The 20,192-nt window shown below is 40.2% G+C and overlaps 1 protein-coding gene across 16 annotated transcripts in view; it reads left to right on the top strand.

Annotated features, from left to right (window-relative positions):
- Positions 1-10,851: 10,851 nt before the first annotated feature.
- SOX5 (SRY-box transcription factor 5) overlaps positions 10,852-20,192 on the top strand; it is a 1,017,940-nt gene continuing 1,008,599 nt past the window's right edge. For 11 of the 16 annotated variants that reach the window (XM_045062631.1, XM_045062628.1, XM_045062610.1 and 8 more), the window contains exon 1: positions 11,379-11,780. The gene's annotated coding sequence lies outside the window, so the exon portion shown is untranslated. Of the gene's footprint in view, positions 10,974-11,174; positions 11,306-11,378; positions 11,781-11,805; positions 11,956-20,192 lie in introns of those variants that run through there. The other 5 variants (XM_045062611.1, XM_045062623.1, XM_045062619.1 and 2 more) reach the window with 4 other exon arrangements.

The raw sequence follows: 20,192 nt of genomic DNA, 5'->3' as shown, positions 1-20,192 counted from the left end.
AAAAGTTTATCTAGTCCTGTTCCTACTAAGTTCCAATCTAATAGTATATCAAAGACTGTTTTCTTGACTTTCTTTCAATTAAATAGGAATGGAATTCTATAATCTCTTTATTGCTTCAATAAGTGTATCGCATCTTTAATTTTGACAAATTATTTTTAAAATCCAATAGCACTTGATGTGATCATCTTTGAAGTTTTCAAAATATGTTGGCGACTCTCATCTCATTTGATCCTTATAACAATACACGCATGAATAAGGGCAAGCAGCTATTGCTAGAATTCTGATATAACTGAATCCACAATGTTCCTCTAGAACTGCAGGATATCAGCAGTCTTCTAGGAATGGTTTTCACATAAGGCTCTGATGTTTCCTGGTGAGATGCATAAAGGATTTTTGCATCTTTTGCCTCTAGGATTCTCATTCCCAAAGGGGAAAAGACACAGTTTGCCCCTACTCTCTGGTACTGGGCATGTGTAAAGCTGGCTAGATGTAGGGTACTCCAGAAAGCAGAGAACTGACCCTGAAGTAGGAGGGAAAAAATGACATTATCACCATTTTAGGAAGGTCTTTCCTAATTAAAATACAATCCCTAGTCCAAAGTAATTCTTTCAATGAATCTATTATTGTACATCCTCTCCCTCCCCCCCCCCCCCCAAAGCACTCTCTGATACTTTTGGCTATTTCCTTCCTTACTATGTGCCTTGCTCCTGTAGAATTAATGATTTTGCAGAGAGAGGACCTGATCTTTTTGGATTATCAATGAATTCACACCACCTAGAATAATACCTGACAATCAGTAAGAGCTCCATGAATATTTCTCTCTGTGACTTTAGGTCCAGGTCTCATATGAATAAGCTAGTGTCTTTTTCTTTTTAATTTTTTTAAATGTTTATTTATTTTTGAGAGAGAGAGAGAGAGACAGAGAGAGACAGAGAGAGACAGAGACAGAGAGAGAAGGAGACCCAGAATCCAAGTCAGGGTCCAGGCTCTGTGCTGACAGCTCAGAGCCTGATGTAGGACTCGAATTCACCAATCAGGAGATCATGACCTGAGCCGAAGTCAGACGCTTAACCAACCGAGCCACCCAGGTGCCCTGTTTTTTTTAAAATTTTTGAATGCTGATTTATTTTTTAGAGAGAGACAGAGTGTGAGCGAGGGAGGGGCAGAGAGAAGGGGAGAAACAATCCAAATGGGGTAGTGTTTCCTAAATGAGCTCTACACTGGTCAGCCTGTTCAGGCTGCTATAACAAAAAATACCATAGGATAAGTGTCTTAAAAAACAAATGTTTGTTTCTCATAGTTCTGGAGGGTGGGAAGTCCAAGATCAAGGCATCAATGGGTTTGATACCTGATGAGGACCTGCTTCATCATTCATGGATAGCAGTCTTAATGTATTCCTACATGGTAGAAGGAGTGAGAGAGCTCTTTGAGGTCTCTTGGGAAGAGCACTAAATCTCATTCATGAATCCCACCTCCTAATACCATCATATTGGAGGTTAGGATTTCCACATATGAATTTTGAGGGGACACAAGAATTCAGTCTATTACAGGGAACTTGCTCTAACTCCTCTATTAGCTACTATACTCACACATATGAAAGAAACTGAACTTAAAGCAACTGAAACAAAATAAAATTCATTTCTATTAGAAAGATACTAGAGTGGATGAAAAGTAGAAGAACCAAAAGAATGGACAATAGAAACAAGAGTGGCTCAGATGACCTTTCAGGTTGGAATAATGGCTTCAAATGCCCCGAGAACCTTTTTCAGTCTCTTCGTTCTCTCAAACTGCCACCACAAAGGTGGATTCATGGCTGAAAGCAGCTCGGGAACTTAAAGTCTCACAAATGAGGCCAGAGAGCAAAAAAGGGCTATTCCTCCTAGCCATCCCAGTCTCCAAGGAGGTGTGCATGAAAGAAAAGGAATATAACTGACGCAGAGGAAGACCTGCTCATATCGAGAATGGAGAGCAATTTCCAGAAGATGAGAAGAATGCTAGACCCAAACAAAAATGTTTACTTAGTAACTGTACTCAGTTCCAAGTAACAGAAAATAGCAAAATCATGGCATAAAAATAAAAGCTTTATTTGTCTCACATAAATGAGAAACCCAGAGGTAGGCAGTCAAGCAGACTTGGGAAACTTTTTAATCTCTTTTAGAACCCAAATCGCTTCTTCATTTCTTCTAAACCATCCTTAGTATGTACTCATAATTCTTGGTCACAAAATGGCTGCTGTAACATCTGACAGCATGCTTGTATTCTAGGTCATTCCAGTCAGGCATGTGCTGTGAGACTTGATTTGGATCGCTATTACATTGTTTTGTTGTTGTTGTTTTGCATTTTTTTAATGTCTATTTTTGAGAGAGAGAGAGAGAGAGAGACAGAGACGGAGACAGAGACAGAGAGAATGAGAGGGAGTGTGAGTGAGCAGGGGAGGGAAGGGGCAGAGAGAAAGAGACACAGAATCGGAAGCAGGCTCCAGGCTCTGAACTATCAGCACAGAGCCTGACGCAGGGTTCGAATTCATGAACCATGAGATCATGACCTGAGCCAAAGACAGACACTTAACTGACTGAGCCATGTAGGTGCTGGATCACCATTACATTGTTATGTTTAAGCCTTATGAGTATTGCCATCAGCTAGTTGAAGCCTTGATGTTACACATGACATAACCTAAGGAAGCTGGGCACCAGAAGCATATGAATTTGTGTCAGTCAGAATGAAACAAGGTTGCATCAATGTGTGTATTTGTATATATTTGAGAGCAGTCACATTTGAAGCTGTTTTTGAAGGCATCAGGTATAGCAGCATAGTTTGGGGCCAGGCAAGTCCGCATGAGTTTTTCTGTTTTTGTAGCACATGGGTGGGGATGATGAGCCAGCCAGGGGTCAGATTGGGAGCTGAAGCTGCTTCTTGCCAGACTGTGGTGCTTGGGTCCAGGAGACAAAGAGAATATTAATTGTTTCACACTCTACCTTTAGTGCCTCCTCAGATCTGAGGTGTTTCCTCTCCAAGGATCAGGATTGTTCTCCTATAGTTATGAAATTGATGTATCCACCCCAGTTACTTTCTTTAATCATCTTTAACCATCTTTCTTTAATCTCTGACTTGACCTAGACCTTTTGTCTAGAAAGGAGAGATGCACATGAGAGAAGGCATTGTTACAAAACTTAGAGACTCATTATGTATTCCATTTTGGCCCACATGGACCATGTAGGAAAGTTCAGTAAGCAGTGTATTAAACCAAGTGGTTATCATTTTTATGATCTACAACCTTGTCCCAAGAGATATTCTGGGTGGCTGAAACAGAATTAAGTTTGGTTCCCTACACCCACATTTTTCAGGGCTGTCACCCAAAGAATGAGCCAACCAGAATGGTCCAGGGTTGATTTTTGGGAAAGAGAGACTGGACGTGCCTAAGAATGGTCAGGGCTGGGTGCTATACTTGCAGTGAGTTTGCATGGTGGATGAGGAACAATGAGTTTGGAGACTCCACTGCTTTTATAACAAGAAGTAAGTAAGCCTACTCTTTGCTTTGGCGGGTGACATTATTTCATCTTTTATAATTTGCTTGTTGTAAACACAACCCTGAGAAATGGCCTGGGATAAAGAGTGAACACTGCATTCGTGGCCTGTGCTGCAGGATATAGAAGAGCAAGAGAGACCACAGAGGGGTGTCTCTTCCAATAGAACTATAAGAAACAATCCTCTGAAACTCATTACTATCTTGACCAATGGGAAGCATGTCTTAACATTACTCAGTGTCCTTGAGAAGAGGACACCACCAGGAAATTTTTCTATTGGGTCTTGATGTGAGGAACAATACTTGGGCTTCTCCCTAACAATTGGATATGTGGAAATAGATCCTTTTTCTTCCTTCTTGCCTGTTGGAGAGAGTAAAATCAAATTTGTACATCTCTGGCACAAGAAGGTCTTCAATAAATAAGTGTGAATGAAGGATACAGAACTGTAAAGGAGGATGTGCATTTTGTGGTGAACTCACTCTTGGTTCCGTTTTATTCCTCTGCCTCTTTATCCCTTTATCTCATTTTTCATACTTTAATTTAAATCGGAATCAAAGATCCACACCTTTTATTTTTTATAAGCTGGAATTCAAATCCAGGTCTTCTAATTCCAGTGTCCTATATTATATCTAGTTCTATTCTGTTTGAAGTTGGAAAACAGCTGGTTAATGTTTTTATCTTAAACAATTCATGAAGAGAGTTACTCAATCACTCATCATCTGTCTCTTCTGTCACTGCCATGTTTGTTCTGTTTCCAATGATTTAGCCAGTTTTTTTTCCTTCTGTACTCCAGACTCTCTCTTATTTTGTACACATAAACCCAGACCCTCAGATGTGAATTTGAAGACTTCTAATCTTTTTTCAAGCCAACATGCTCAGAACTTTTAGCAATGTATAGCAATGTATGTTACTGTTAACTCTATTAGAGGTTTTTTTGTTGTTGTTTGTTTTTCTTTTTTTAAATACAAACAATACCACACTCAGTTATGTCTTTATCCTTCATCCTGCTTTGGACAAATCATCTCATTATTTCTTTTTACTTCTTTTTGGATTGGAAAATTTATGAGGCTTTGTAGTTACAATTTCCTACTATAGAGAGACATAAAAATACATTGTAAGTTCCAGCTATGTCCAGGTAAATACTCAGAATTCAGAGGCTGCCTATAGGAATCAATTTTTTTTATTGTATAAATGTTTGATCATTTGTTTCTGCAACAAAAATTAAAAGTAGCTCAAAAATGAATGGGCATATTGCACAATCCAAGAAGTGTTTAAAATGACTGAAAGCAGTGTGACCAAACCTGACTATTAGGGTAATGATCCAATTGATTACTCTTTCCTGGAGCGAAGTTATCTGGAAAGAAGCCATTTTGAGCATACAAAACAATGTGCAGTAATTTAACATGTTCTTTTGAAAATCAACCTATGGATTAAATTCTAAATTTAAGTGTATCACCATCAAGGAGAAGATGGGGGTAGAAATTCCAGATACATAGATATGGAACTTTTATTTACTCTCTTTAAATAAGTTCCTGGGATTTCAATAAGAAGGACATTTTTGTGTGTTTTTAAAACCATCCTCTTCATTTTGTATGCTTTTGTTGACCTTTCATTTTGTCCATTCTTTCACCCTCTACCACATTTCACCTAATATATGACACAATTGGTAATACAGTACCAAAAATTTGAAAGAAGTAACAGAAACAAGAGTCATCATGAATTCAGAGACTCAAATACATAAACCTTACTGGGACTCAAGCTTAATATTTTATTGCCTTGCTTGACAATTAGTTCTGTTACTAATTCTAAGTTAGCAAAATATATCAGTCATTATCCTTTTCCTTATAAATAAAAAAAAACCCCAAATGTCCATCAATTGATGAATGGGATAAAGAAGATGTGGCATCTATCTATCTATCTATCTATCTATCTATCTATCTATCTATCTATCTATAACAGAATACTACTAGGCAATGAAAAAGAATGAAGTCTTGCCATTTGCACCAGAGTGGATGAAACTAGAGTGTATTATGCTAACTGAAATAAGCCAGTCAGAGAAAGACAAATATCATATGATTTCACTCATATGTGGAATTTAAGAAACACAACAGATGAACATAGGGGAAGGGAAGGAAAAATAAGATAAAAACAGAGAGGGAGGCAAATCATAAAAGACTCTTAAATACATGAAGCAAACTGAGGGTTGCTGGAGGGGTGTCGGGTGGAGGGTTGGGCTAAATGGGTAATGGGCGTTAAGAAGGGCACTTGTTGGTATGAGCATTGGGTGTCATGTTATAAGTTCTGAATCACTGGATTCTACTCCTGAAACCAAGACTATATTGTATGTTATCTAACTTCAATGTAAATTAAGTAATTATAAATAAAATTTAAAAATATTAATAAAGATCCATGTATCTCATTGAAGGTAACCTCTATATATTTATGATTCAAATTTTATAGCAGTGGATAACACAGAATATACTGTGAACGTTAGGTCTGAAAGAAATCCACATATTAAAAAAAACCAAAACACTACTTTTACATGTTTAACTCCCCCACATTGTATGCTCACTATTTAAGATTAAAGAACAGAAGACAAATTGAGAAATAGTAAATTAAGAGACAAGATGTGGGGACTACAAATGTTTTGCCTGAATAGAACCAATCTCATTCTCTCTGTTTTTTTTTTTTCTCACAAATAAGGAAAATTTAACAATAAGAATAATAAACACTTCAATACTAAGAACAATGTAATTGTGGTTTTGGCTGGTAAAGGATTTAGGTTTTATATATTATTTCTCCTTTTCAAAACTGTGGCTGAAAGTTTTAAACAGTTCATCCTAAATACTTACCAAGATGATACAGTTTAAAAAATGTGAATTCTTTTTTAAAGGTATATGCTCTGTCACATTTCAGTCAACTTCGGCAGCAAAAAGCAGTGTTGGCAGTTTTACCAACTGTTTGTAACCCGTTCAGTTCAGTCTGGCTCTGAGTTGTTAATAGTACTACCGATCCTTAATTCTTAGGACCACAGGGGAATGTTTAAATAAAAGAACACTCGATTTCATAGTAGTTTTTAAATGGAAACATATGTATCTGTAATAGGGCTTTAAACGTGTTTTTTTTTTTCCAGTAAGCACTTAATATGTGGCATCTGCTAGGTATAGTGTGTCTTTTTCGGTTTTTCTGAAGAGGCACATCAAACTCAGTAAAATTAATAGTTTAGATGTGGGTATCTCGGGTGTAATCAGGATTAAGAATGCCCAGGGAAGGAAGATTGTTGTTGGTTATTTTTTCTTTCATAGATAATCCCTTATCTTACATTTAGGGCGAGAAGAAGAAGAGAAGACTTAAGATGCTTTCTCGAAGATGGTTGATTTGAAGAAGTTCACTTTTAAAATTTGATAGGCATACAGTGTTTGGTGAGACAGGTAAAAACAGACATGGTATAAACCACTCACGTACCTGGGATTCTTATCCAGTACCTTAAGATTCCTTTGAGTGGTGTCAGTGGTTCAGTCCATAATCACTAAACTTAAATTACCATTTTATAGTACACTCTTGTTAATGGAGTGAAGGTTGACAAATTACACTAATTTTTTTAATGGGTAATTCATAACCATTAAAATGGTGTTCCATATTGGGTCTCTTGCATCACCTAAATTTCCCTCCACTTCTCAGACCACAGATTTTCATGTTTTTTTATTATTATCCCTCTCTATCTTCTTTAGGATTCCCAAGTACGCTGTCTCTGCTGTCTTTAACACAGATGACCAAAAAAATCCAAGGTGAACTTTGTGCAAATCAGCTAGGGTCAAATATTGTACACTCCTAATGTTTACTAGCATTTCTTCAATATCTCCAAATATGTTGGGGGGATTAAAATTGCCTCAAACATTTTCAAAGAATCTTGAATACCTTGGACAAAATTAAAGCTCTCTCCCATCAATATAGGAGAATATGGGAACACAGATTGATACAAATCACAGTTGATTTGCCTTAATTTCCCCCATATTTTGAAATCTATGTATAGTATATATATACATGTCCATGAATATATGTAGGTATATTGTGTGTGTATATAAGTTAGCATAGCAAAGTGATTAAGAGTCTTTTAAAAATTTTTTTAAATGTTTTCCAATGTTTATCTCTGTGCCTCAGTTTCCTTATCTGTAAAATAATATAATAAAATCACATACCTCATGGGTGGTTGTGAGGGTTGAGTTTATGCCCATAAAGCACTTAGGATATGTTTGTAAAGTTATAGGGATTCAAAAACTTTAGTAATTGTTATTATAATATGCATCGTATATATATATATATGCATACATAATATGCAATTGCTTAGTCTACAAAATAAGACAAATGTATGTTTTTGAATACATTCCTAAATGCATTTCATGTTTAATATATAGTAGATATGTATACTTAATATGTGGCACATTTCAATTTTCTTGAAAATTTCACAGTTATGTAATGACCAATATGAGAATACCAATGCAGCTCATGTCTGGACGTTCCATATGATACATTTGGCATTTTAAATCTACCCATTTAAGGAATTAACATTTCCCGCCGAAAACTGACTCTAATATAAAGTGTAAGTGGCATCAAGGTGAGGTGGAGGAACACAGGCTTAGCGCTGGCGCGGTGTGGATTCTCATTCTGGCACAACCACTTAGAAGCTATGTGATTTTGGGCAAGTCACTTCACCTCTTTGAGCTTTGGTTTTTTTTTTTTTTTTATCTGCACAACAGGGATGCAGCGTTTCTTGCAAGTTTGTGGTAAGAAGTAGAGAGAAAATGCATAGAAGAAGCACTTGGCCGAGAGCCTGGCACATAGTACATGCTTGATAAATGGAAACACTGATCTTTAATGTGTCAGACCCACTTCAAACGTGGCTATTTTTTAAAAGCCCAACACAAACAAACATCCCACTGGAAGTTTTTGATCAGCTATGCTGTTGCTATGTAATGATCATGAGTGAGTCTTAAGGGCATGTGGTTTCAATAACCCTAATGGTTGGAAGTTGCTGCCTGTAGGAGCAAAAGGGAAGAGGTTGGTGATTCATCTGTATCTTACCAGGCAGCTTGCAACTTTGCACCCTGTCCCGCTCTGCCCAGCCTCACCTCTCCTGCCAGTAGGAAGCTCACTTGCCCCAGGAGCTGTTACAATGAACAAGCTATAGAAGCTGGAGACAGCAGTGCTTTGCTTGGTGGGGTCAGGCCAGGCAGGCATGTTTGTCGCCCATTGTCTAGAGAGCCAGGGAAAAAAGATTCACTCTGTCCCTTTTATTTTCACCGAGTCTGAGAGAAGTGGATTAAAACTTGTAAACAGCAATTTCTCTTCAAATGTTATATATTTTCATATAATTGGTACTAAAAGGCTTTTTTTTTTTTTTTTTTTTTTTGTAGCTGGGACTGATTCGCCTCTTGCACATTATATAAGGATCTGGGTCTGACATAGTAATAGCTAACTGTGAAAAGCAACTACATATGTACTATGAAAATAAATCATTTAATGTATGCCAAGAACTCCTTAGAATAAAAATAATACTTACATTCAAAGTATAGTGCAATTATTAAGTTCTTATGAATTCTTATATTCTTATTATGCAAATGGGTCTGACATGAAGCTTCCATGATTGAAGAAATGTGAGGAAAAGTAGCATATAGGAAAGGTGTTTCGTGCACACGTGCAGAGAATTTTTTTCACACAGTTGGTGAAGACACATTGATCCAGCAATTTGAATGTTATTATTATCCCTGGTCTGTCTCATTAAATACTTAAGAAAACATAGTAAAATTGTTTAAGGATACACATTTAGAATGCCATATCCAGAGCTATATCCAAGCAGCAAATGATTACACTGCTTATAAATTCTAGGCAGATGATAATTTAGAGTCCCCATGAAAGCCCTGAGTTTATTTGATTGTTCTCTTAATTACTGGGCTCTGTGCTATCAAATATTTGTGGAAGAGGAAGCTTTTCTTTGTGGGAGTGGATAATAACTGTGCTTACACTTTGAAAATTTTGCCTTGAGTTATTAAGATTTGCATTCTCACTTTTGTTCCAGGGAAAGGTGTTTAGCCATTTTTAGAAAGCAGGTACCAAATAATCAATCATCAAACACCCCAGAAAGTTTCCACTCTAGGCAAGTGCAAAATCTCAGGTATTAGCAATCCAGTTCCAGAAACAAATCTACAAAGGGTGGAAAGGGGGAGAAAGGATGTATCACTTTTCTAGGTGAATATATTGTGATTGGTATGTGTTGCGTGCATTAAGAAACTGCATTTGCTTACTAACTGCCATTTAGAAACCAGCCAGAAAAAGTCTGAGAGAGATCGCACAGACAGGCAAGCCCTAAGCCTCCCTCCCATGCAGCTTCAGCGCTCTGCTCTTCCAGGCGCGTGAAGAATAAACAGACTGTGGTCATTGATCTCCTGGTGGTGTTGTTGCACTCTGGGAAATGCTAGGGGTGCCCAGGGACACGGCTCAGTCAATGGATGCGCAACTGAAGAAAATCACCGAGATGAGGAAAGAGAACATGAAAATCGGCTCGAGAAGAGGAAAGGGAGAGCGAGAAAAAGAAACGTGTTGCTCGTATTGTGTTTGAGTCCCCTTCTCCATCACCCTCTTCCAGACCCGCTGCCTCCTTGGTGAAGAAGATCAGTGGAACCCCCAATCCCACTACCCACTACACCCCCCATCCCTGCTCTACCCTAGTTTGAGATTTAATAGGGTTTCTTTTTTCTTTCTTTCTTTCTTTCTTTCTTTCTTTCTTTCTTTCTTTCTTTCTTTCTTTCTTTCTTTCTCTTTCTCTTTTCTTCTCTTTCTTTCTTTTTTTTTTTTTTTACCCCTGGCAAACCCGCAGCTGTCATAAATCAATGAAAGTAAGATTGGAAGAGATAAGCCCGGGAGCTGTCAGAGCACACACTTAAATCAGCCCCACAGCTTCTGCTTCGGGCATTACCTACGGAGTTTCCTCCCGTGGTGATGTAACTCTGAGGGTCTCTTCTCGCCTTCACGCGCTGACTCCAGTGTCGTCGGAGTCGAAGCCCAGCGCGGAGCCTTTCCCTCCTAAATATCATTCCTTAGTCCTCAGGCATTGGGTCTTTGGGGTTCACCCACACAGAACAAAACCAGTTCAACCAGCCCGGAGGCAGGGGTGAGAGCGCCCGAAAACTTTTCTCCCCCCTCCCCGCACCCCAAGGAGTAGGTGGGTTCAAAGTGCCGGCGGCGGGGACCCGCGGGCGCACCGCCGGGCTCGGGGGTGGGGAGGTAGTGGTCGCTTTAAAAAGCAAACCTCTCCCCGCTCCAGCCTTCGCGCCGGGCAGACGGCGGCTCGCCTCCCGGAAGGTTCCGCGGACACCCGCAGACCCCCACACGCGCCCCCCGTGCAAGCTTTACGGTTGTGCAAGCGGGGGTGAGGGGCGAGCAGGGGCCCAGGTAATGGTCGCAGGGCTGCGGGTGAGGTTCCAGCGCAGGGAAGAAGTTGACAAAGGGGACCTGACTAAACCCGAATGCGTATTTATAGATGCGAGCTCCACCGAGATCTAGAGATAGCCTCCTTCCACTCCTGCCATTTCATTTTATCGCTCCTTTAAGCGGAGGGCAGATTTTTTTTTTTTTTTTTAAACATTCCTGCACGGTGTGGGTAATCACCGCGTTATTTACAATCTAGTTACTCTGCAGCAGACGGGGAAGCAAACTCTGGGGCTCCTTTCCTTCGGATGGACAGAGAGGGCGGCCAGGCGGCAAGCTGCAGCAAGGAGCTCAGGGTGGGTTTGCGGGAGCTCGGGGGCGACCTGGAGGGAGTCGGAGCCCCCGGCGCCGCCCCCGCGCCCGCGCCCGCCCCCGCCGCACCCCCCGGGGCGGGCGCCGGGCCGCGGTGACCGCCGGCTGGTGCGCTGCCCTCGCCTCCCCCATTGTTCCTACTGTCTTTTTGCCTTTTGTTATTTGCACTCGCATTGTGTTGTTTGTCTCTGAAGCCGCCTCATGACCAGCAAAGGGATTTCACCTCGTCCTTGAGAGCCACACGGGGAGCGAGAGCGAGCGAGCGAGAGCCGGGGGGGAGAGGGACACGCGCGCGCGCACACACACACACACACACACACACACACGCACACGCACACACACAGAGTGAAAAAGGCGAGCCACCAAAACCCATCTCCAGTCTCCTCCCGGGGGCCCCCGGCCCGCCACTGTGCCACTTTGCATCCCACGCCAGAGGAGACATTAAGGAGACCCGGTAAGGTGCGTGAATCGCAGCGTTTTAACTTTGTTGTTCGTCCCGATGTTGTTGTGGGCAGACCTCCAAGGCGCAGAGCTCCCCTCAGCCGCTCGCCGTGCCCGCCACTCAGCACTCGCTCCCGGCTCCAGCTGGAGAGCCGGCGGAGGAGGGAGGGGGCCGCCACCGGAGTTTCCTCAAGTACGGAGGGAGGGGGACTGGGCTGGGGGTGAGGGGGGGTGGGGAGGCGGGAGGCGGCTCGGGACTTGAGGTGGCCCTGGCATCCTCCGGGGGGGGCGGCCGGCCGGGGGGGGGACCCCGGAGCGTGGGCTTGGACCCCGTTCAGGAAATGGGATAACTTTAGATGTTTGTTGGGGAGCCTGCGCGCTGTTGCCGGTATTGTTTTGTAAGTGGTGGCGGTGGAGGTGGTGATGCGAGAGGAGGGCAGGAGTGCGGGGAAGACCCGAGGCTCGCGTGTGCATCTGGGCTGACGCCAGACCACAGACCCTGAAAGTTGGACAAAGCTCTCTCCCCTTCCTGGAATATAAAGGCGACCCCCAGCCCACCCCACAGTCTTAATATTCCACCCCCCCTTTAGTCTTTTTGTTTCGCTTTCTGCACTCCCTCTCCCTACCAGTCCTCCTCTCTCCCGCCTGGAATTTCGGAGACCAGTCTCATCCTTCAGAATTCTAGGGATTCCAGAGACCGGAAGCGTTAATTTTAATTGCAACTACTTTCCCCCCACACCCCCCTCCCTCCGTGTACGAAGCGAAACCACTCACGTGTTGTGTCACTTTAAGCGCGGGCTTGGGAAATGTCGCTTGCACTGTGGGGCTAGAGTAATGAGCAAGGAAAAGAGGTTATCTGAGTTAAAATCAAATTGGATTTGGAAATATTTGCGTTTGATAGCAGCAGTTTCTTGAGTGTTGATCTGCTGGCGTCGGAGGTACATGAAGCACTGTTTACATATTTTAATAGTCGTTTCCCTTGCACTTTGCAAAGCGAATTTATTAATAAATAGATGGACCCTGGTGAGTATCTGAAGACGCTGGCCTCTGTGACTAAATGCAGAGTGTGGTGAATGTGAATTCATTTTAATGCCTTTCCTTCTCAACTAAAGCAGGTCAAAAGGAGGAACTCTGTGAATATGCAGAGCCATATCCAGGCAGTCTGGGTGGCAGTCCACTGTACTTCTTCAGAAAAGTTTAGGGATTTGTTCTATCCCAGTTGAGAGCCTCACAATATCCAGATATCCAAAGTAGTTTGTCAAGAAAGGCATGAGCCGGATTTCCCCAGAGACTGCCTTCAGGCTCAACACAATTCTTCAGTCAAGGGCAAGACCAAGGGAGATCTGTGGGATTTTGGGTAATAAGTGTGGGAATCTGCAAAGGGACTAGACAGAGTGATTTGTTTCCTTGCTGCTCATAAATAATGGCCCCTAGTATCCTTAAAAAAAAAAAAAAAGCCCACGCAAACAAAACAAGCCAATGAAGTAGGCGCGTGGGAGATTTGTAGGCAATGGGCATTTCAATCAGAAAAAAACAGCAGAGTTTTTGATCAGGATTAGAGGAGTGAGGCTCGATTGCCAAGAGTGATTAGGTGAAGGGCCAGATGGTTTTAAAGTATACGGAAATGTTTTTTAAGTTTGACTTTTACAGAATTAAAAAGAGGACGGACAATGTCTTAGAGTCTTTACAGAAGTGCAAAAATTTTGATCTGTCTAATTTTGAAGGAATTCAGCTGTATGTGAACTGTTGTTAGCTCTGATACGGAAAGAATCTGGTTTCAAATGTAGATACATGGGACAAAGTTTCTGGGGTTGCTTCTTCCTGATTTAAATATAGCTCCTAGGCTGAAGCCTAGATAAATTCAGCCACAATGATTTAAAATCAAAAGTACTTACACTGAAAGTTCTCTTAGGCATTGTGCAAAGTTCTGCAAATTATGTCATCAACTGTTTATTCTTCAGAACTATATAAGATAAAAATCATAAGCATCACTTAAAACTGATGCAATACAGCTTTAAATCCTCAGACTGGTAGAGATTGCTTTTGTTTGCCTAAAAGGTAGATCTTTCATCACATGAGTTGTTTAAAAACATTTAATTGTGGGGGTGGGAAGGGATGTGCATAATTATTTAGTTATTTGTGTTAATTACATAGTAGCATACTCGCTTGAAATCCTTTTTTTTTCTTTCGTTCCAGTGGTCTTCTAACAATCTTGTGCATGAAGAATTAATAGAGATTTTTGTTTGCTTGTAGGTCTATAAAAAATCTTTTTGTAGCTTTTTGAATGGGCAATATTGAATCAATCTGACAGACTTGTAGAGTAAACTCTTAGTATAGGAAAAAAGAGCTTCAACTCTTAATGTAGAAACTCTGCATTAGTTTTGTTGTTGAGCTCAAACAGTTCTGGTTGAATGGTGTGTTATATACAGGATTCAAAACTCTCAAACTTATTTGGTAAATAACCAGGCATTTGAGATTCAGTGGTTATTTCAAGTTAACTTAGTCCTATACATGTAAATGCACATCCTGTTTTGACTGACATTATTTTGTACAAGAAAAAAAATGAATATATGTTTATAAAGATGTTATTTGTGGAGTATATGGAGTAAATAGTAAATAAAAGAGTAAAGTTTATACTCAGTATGATGGCTTTTTTTTTTTGGTCCTTTTTGAGGGGAAGACATGACCTATATGGAAAGTTTAAAATTTCATTTTCCAGTTAAAAGAATGGATTTGAATGCTTGAATAATTTTTTTCTTTTAAAGCAAATGAAAACTATGGTATGATTAAAAGAATATACCATCCTCTTGAAAAAGCTGTATTCTTTGATAGGCAATCACTGTTTTGAAGTCATGTTCAGATTATATATATGTATAAAAGTAAAATACAGAGCAGGATAAAACTTGTTTTTAGTAATCTCCCCCAATACACTGGATTTTAAATAACTTAGAGTTCTAAGGTTGAACACTATTTAGATTTCCATCAGGTAAAATTGTTGGGTATAATTGAGTGGCATAACCTGGATGTTTCACGCGATATCCAATCACCTGCAGTGGTAGGGGATGCTATAATTAGAGTTTTGAGAGTAACCTGGAAAACTTTATTTCTAGGCCTAAAGTCAAAGCATTCCCTCACATACTCATCACAATTTTGTAGCCTGAGAATTGTAGGCTTATTTTAAAGGCAAAGAAAGTGCTTGGCTGTTTCAAATAAACTATATCCTGAACTTAGATTTGTAGATAGTTAATAAAATAAAAGTCCCAATTTTGTTCCAAACGTTGTTTAAAACACCCATTTGTAAATTGTCTACATTTGGCTTTCATATGTTAATGATTTGGGATCTGAAACTTCTTTCAGAAAGACATTTTGGTTTATCTTAAAAAACACCACACAAAACTGTCTAAACAACTCTGTAAATAAACTGTTCCAAATGCCTCAATTTGATGAATGAATTAAAGAATTATAGTTCTTAATCCAATTATGATCAGTCTTGTTATTCCATTTCCCATTGCGGGGAGCTTTGGGGAGTGGGAATGGTAAATGATTCTCAAATGTGAGTGGGGTCTTTGTTGTTTATTTTCTGTGTGTGTGATGTAACGTAAATAATTACTCATACCTAACAGGAGAAAGATTTTAGATGTAGAAAAGTTATTTAATGATTTTCAGTTAAGCCAAGAATTCGTTTGCATGAAAAGTTGCTCTTAATGAAGAGTAAAGTGAAAATTTCAAGAATATAAAGCACAGATCTAACTTTTTGCTTAAAAATAATGAATTTTTACATTTAAAGGGGGAGAAATGGAACACTTATGGGTCGGTAGCAGGCAGATATTCAGGTACTCTCAGTCACTTTTAGCTGGGCCTTGTTCAGACATTTCTGTGGTGGTATTTAATAAACTTTACCATTTTCAGTTTCCTTGTCTTTAAAGTTAAGGGGAATATGCTTTTTGAGTTGCTTCTCTCAACCCCTTACACCTGTACCTGCTTGCATGGGTGCTTTTGAATGCTCTCCGGATCAGGGGCCTGAAACTATAGGATGGGCCCTGATAACAGCCCCGTTTGCTCTGAAGGACCCTTCTGAATTCCTGCCTCATTTGTCCAATTTAACCTCTGGCTCATTAATTAATTCAAAGGTGTTAATAGCTCATTATGGTTTAATTCTCTAGATGTGGTTATTATTATTATTATTACCGTTATTGTTGCAGTTTATTATGACCATCTAATTCCTTACAGAAAGAGTTGTGAATATAGGTATCAAGTGAAACTGCCAGAAGAAACATTTATGAATATAAGGATTTTTTTGGTACTACTCAAATTGTACCTTATAGGCAAGTAATTACTCTGCTTACAGGTAAGGATGCTGGGCAGGCATATTGATAAAAGTAGGAGGGAAATAAATGCATTTAAAGAATACATTAAACAATCACTCTTTAAAAACTGAGCCTAAAAAAAAAAAACTGGAAAAAAAAAGAAAAAACGTATCTCCAGGAGAGGTGCTACTGAATTCTATAGATACAGGTCTATTCATTCTTCATTGCTTAAAGTTCATTGTAAGTTACAAAGGAAAACAAACAAACAAACAAACAAACCCTGATTCTATCTTTGATGCTCAATTACTTCTCATTCAACTATTTTGTGATTATATAGTATCATATGTCCAAAGGGGACAGATAGTGCCTCATTCAGCGGGATGGGAGGGCTCTGGCTTGTTCTCCAGTTGGAATTCTCTGGAAGCTCAGGTATTGTATTGTCATTGCAGCACCAATTAAAGTCTTTGAGGTAGGGAACTCAGGAAAGAACCAGGATGGAAGAGGCAATCCCACTAGCTTTTGGAGCTTCTAAGTTTAGGTCTACGTATAATTCTTCCAAGACTTCACTTGGAGTTCTGTGGCCCTTTTACTGACCTCTAAAGGTGGAGACTATAATGCTTTTTCTTATAGAGATATTGCATGGATTACAGTCGATATTATATGTCAAATTCCTAGAATACGGTTTGTCATGAACCAGGTGCTTAGTAAATGTTAGCAACACTTGTCTTCCCTCCAGTCAAGTCTTTTTGATCATTAATAATACTTGAAGGTTAATTTCGTACTTGCTTTGTACTGGACTTATTTGAGTCCAAGAAGAAAAATATATCACTTCCTTGAGGCTGAGATCAACATTTTAAAATAGTGATTCAGTTAATGTCTATATATGATCTCTGACAATGTGGTTTTATTAAGATGCTGTATTTGCTGCAAGTGTGAATTCTATCTTTTATTCATAGAAATGTTCCTTCAGTAATTAGCATTTTATCCTACATAATAGGTAAAGGCAACAAAAACCTTAGGACCTAACTATAGATCTCTCTTCTTGTTATCCTTTTTGATTTCCCATTACAGATACAAACTAGTGAAAATTTATCATGACTTTATCCATAGTCAGTCATCTACCTTGCAGTAATATGAAGTTATAGTACGTGTAGATAGAGATTCCACTTGGAAAAAGAAATAAATCTGACTTTGCAATGTTTGCCCTTTGAGTCAGCAGTTTCTTCAAAGAGAACCTCATAGACTTGTTTATACTGGAGACAAGGAGAAAGGCACAATAAATATACTATTACCTGTGTGAAGAGATGATGTATAGTAACATGGAGAAATTACTGGATGCTTTCTCTTTCCAGTGATACAAAAAATTTCTCTCTAAGTATAGGCTTCCCCCCACTATCTGGAAGTAGAGCATTCCAGTGAAACCCTTTGTGAGCTGAAATGGCCTAAAGTGAAGAAGCAATTACCATTTTGTAAAAGCAGAAATCCTCTTTGGATTAGTGAAAACAGGTACTAATGTAGGTTTTTCATGAAAGCAAAATGGTGTAAAGCAAACTTTTGGATAGCAGGGTGGTGGTGGGGGGAACCTATAAAACTGACCAAAGATAAAGGAAGGGCTTTAAAAAAGTAAGTAAGTGACCTGGTTATTACATTAGTTTGAATTTCTCGAGAAGCAGATGACAAAAGGGGATTAGATAGGTAAGAAGAGGAAGCAGAAGGCTGGGAGAGCCTTTCAGCTGTGATCCATGTTTGATACTTATGCAAGGAGAGACGGAAGGAGGGAGGGTCGAGTAGAAAGAAGCTGTACTGTAGTGCAATCCAGGAAAGGTTTGGCAAGGCAGAAGAGAGTCAGCCATTGGAGGAGTATTCATTCGCTGGCTAGGAGCAGCCCCCTGGAAGCATGGGCTCCGGGCATCACTGTTGCTAGAGACCTAGGGGCAGCAAGTGGGGCGCTGAGTCCATTATAATCTTGCAACAGGAGATCTGAGTGGTATGGTTCTAGTTTGGTAGTATAGCCCAGAGGTTAGTAGCAGTGGCTCTGGTCGGTGGACTTGTCACCAAAAAAAAAGACCCGGTATTTCTTTAAGCTCTTTGATGCTTTATTTTCCTCCCCTGTAAAATGACCATAACAATAGTATCACCTCACTGAGTCCTGGTCACATTAAATGAGGTTGTATGAAATTACGTATAAATCCATAGTACCATGTATGGCATAGAGGAAATGTTCAAAGCATATAGTAGCCCCCCCCCCCTTATTTTGGGGGGATACATTCCAAAATTCCCAGTGGATGCCTTTCTGAAACCACATACACTACTGAACCCTATATATGCTATGTTTTTTCCTATGCATGCATACGTACCTATCATAAAATTTCATTTATAAATTAGATGTAGTAAGAGATTAACAGCAATAATAATAATAGAACAGTTATAACAATATACTATAATAAAAGTTAATGTGAATGTGGTGTCTCTGTCACAATTTCGTATTGTATTGTACTCACCCTTTTTGTGATGATGTGAGATGATACAATACCCACGTGATGATATGAGGTGAGGTGAATGAGGTGGGCACCGTGACGTACGTAGTGTTAGTCTACCCTTCAGAGGGAGGATCATCTGCGTCGGGGGCGTGGGTGACCTCAGATAAGTGAAACCACAGATAAGGGGGTTTACTGTATTGAACTCTTTTTAATGTACTCATAATATGCAACTGGAAAGGTATAGCTGAATTGTGTCAGGTGAGAGTAAATATACTCAAACAATAGATATTAGCTGTAATTAGAAGGCATTGTTTTTGCAAGCAAACATCTTTAAGGCTCGCCTTTTAAAAATAGCTCGGTTTATTTCTCCTGCTTCAATCCTTATTTTTTATCAGGATAGAAACCATACAACAAATAGACCAACTGACCTTGGCCATCTTCAGGTAATTTGCCCTGAAGCATGAGGTAGACAGAGTGCTCCCTTCATTTCCTTACCCCTCTAGGCTTCCTATTCAGTTGAGAAGCAACTTGCACTGTAAGTCTGCATTTTATCTTGAGCCTCAAACACCTTGCAAGTCTTTGCTCCCCTATGTTACTGTTCCTAAACCAACTTGCCGCACACAAAGCACTGAACTCAAGTGGCCCTCAGTGCTAGCTCCTGCTGTGATGAGTCACAGAGCCACCAGCACTTTGTTGCGTTAGATTTGATCACTGCCATGAGCAGTCCTTCGATTGTCAGCTAAGAGACCCTTCAGGGAGTTGTCCCTTAATAGAAAGTCTCTTTTCTTCCCTCCTGTTGTAACTTTAAATTAAAAGAAACTGTAGAGGAGCGGGTGGCATTGCAGCAGTTCATTCTTCTACCCACTGGGAGAACAACATCTGAGAAAAGACGTTATTGGACTGAGAATTGAGTTGTTGCTATTTTTTTTGGGCCAGCATGGGGGGGAGGTTGTGGTGGAGGAATGAAGACCGTGTCGTTCAGATGCAGACTGATTCTCAGTAATGCAATGGAGAGCGATCCTTGTGTGTATGCTGGTGAGCATTTTTTGGACGTTAGACACTGACTTAACATATTAATTTCAAGTGGGATTCATAGGACCCTGATTTTTACATGGTTCTGGGTGTTGTGTGGGAAACTGGCATGGGGACAACGTCAGAGTTCAAGGAGGGTGGGAGGCAGGAAAAGGGAGCTAATTTTTGACACATTCCTCAAGCAAATTGACCCCCCTAGGGAATCTGTGCCCAGGATGAGGACTGCTTACTGTGAGCCTTTTGGCATAGTTTTCCCCAAATAGTGAGTGCTGGTTACTTTAATGTTAAAAAAGGCTGATGAACTTCACATTTGTGAGAGGAAAAAGAAAAGAGATGTTAGTACTTTTGACGACGTGTTTTCTAGATGCTGTTTCTCACTAAATGTCTGATTTAATCCTCTGCTGTGCCAGGCTTCATACCCTCTCTAGTTGCTGGTCCATTCCCATTCTGGGTTAGGGCCTGCCCCCAAGTCTGATGTGTGCTAAGATTTCCCAGTGTAATTCATGGCTACGAAAAGCTGAGGTTGTTTGATGCGTGACTGAGGTTTGCGTGTGAGTTCTTGCGATGCTCAGTGTTACTATGCAGTATTGGCAGTCTTTCCCGTGGATCTG

This window comes from Felis catus, chromosome B4, assembly GCF_018350175.1.
Source record: "Felis catus isolate Fca126 chromosome B4, F.catus_Fca126_mat1.0, whole genome shotgun sequence".
NCBI lineage: Eukaryota > Metazoa > Chordata > Mammalia > Carnivora > Felidae > Felis > Felis catus.
Note: the sequence above shows the minus strand (reverse complement) of the source record. Positions and strands in the feature narration are given on the sequence as shown.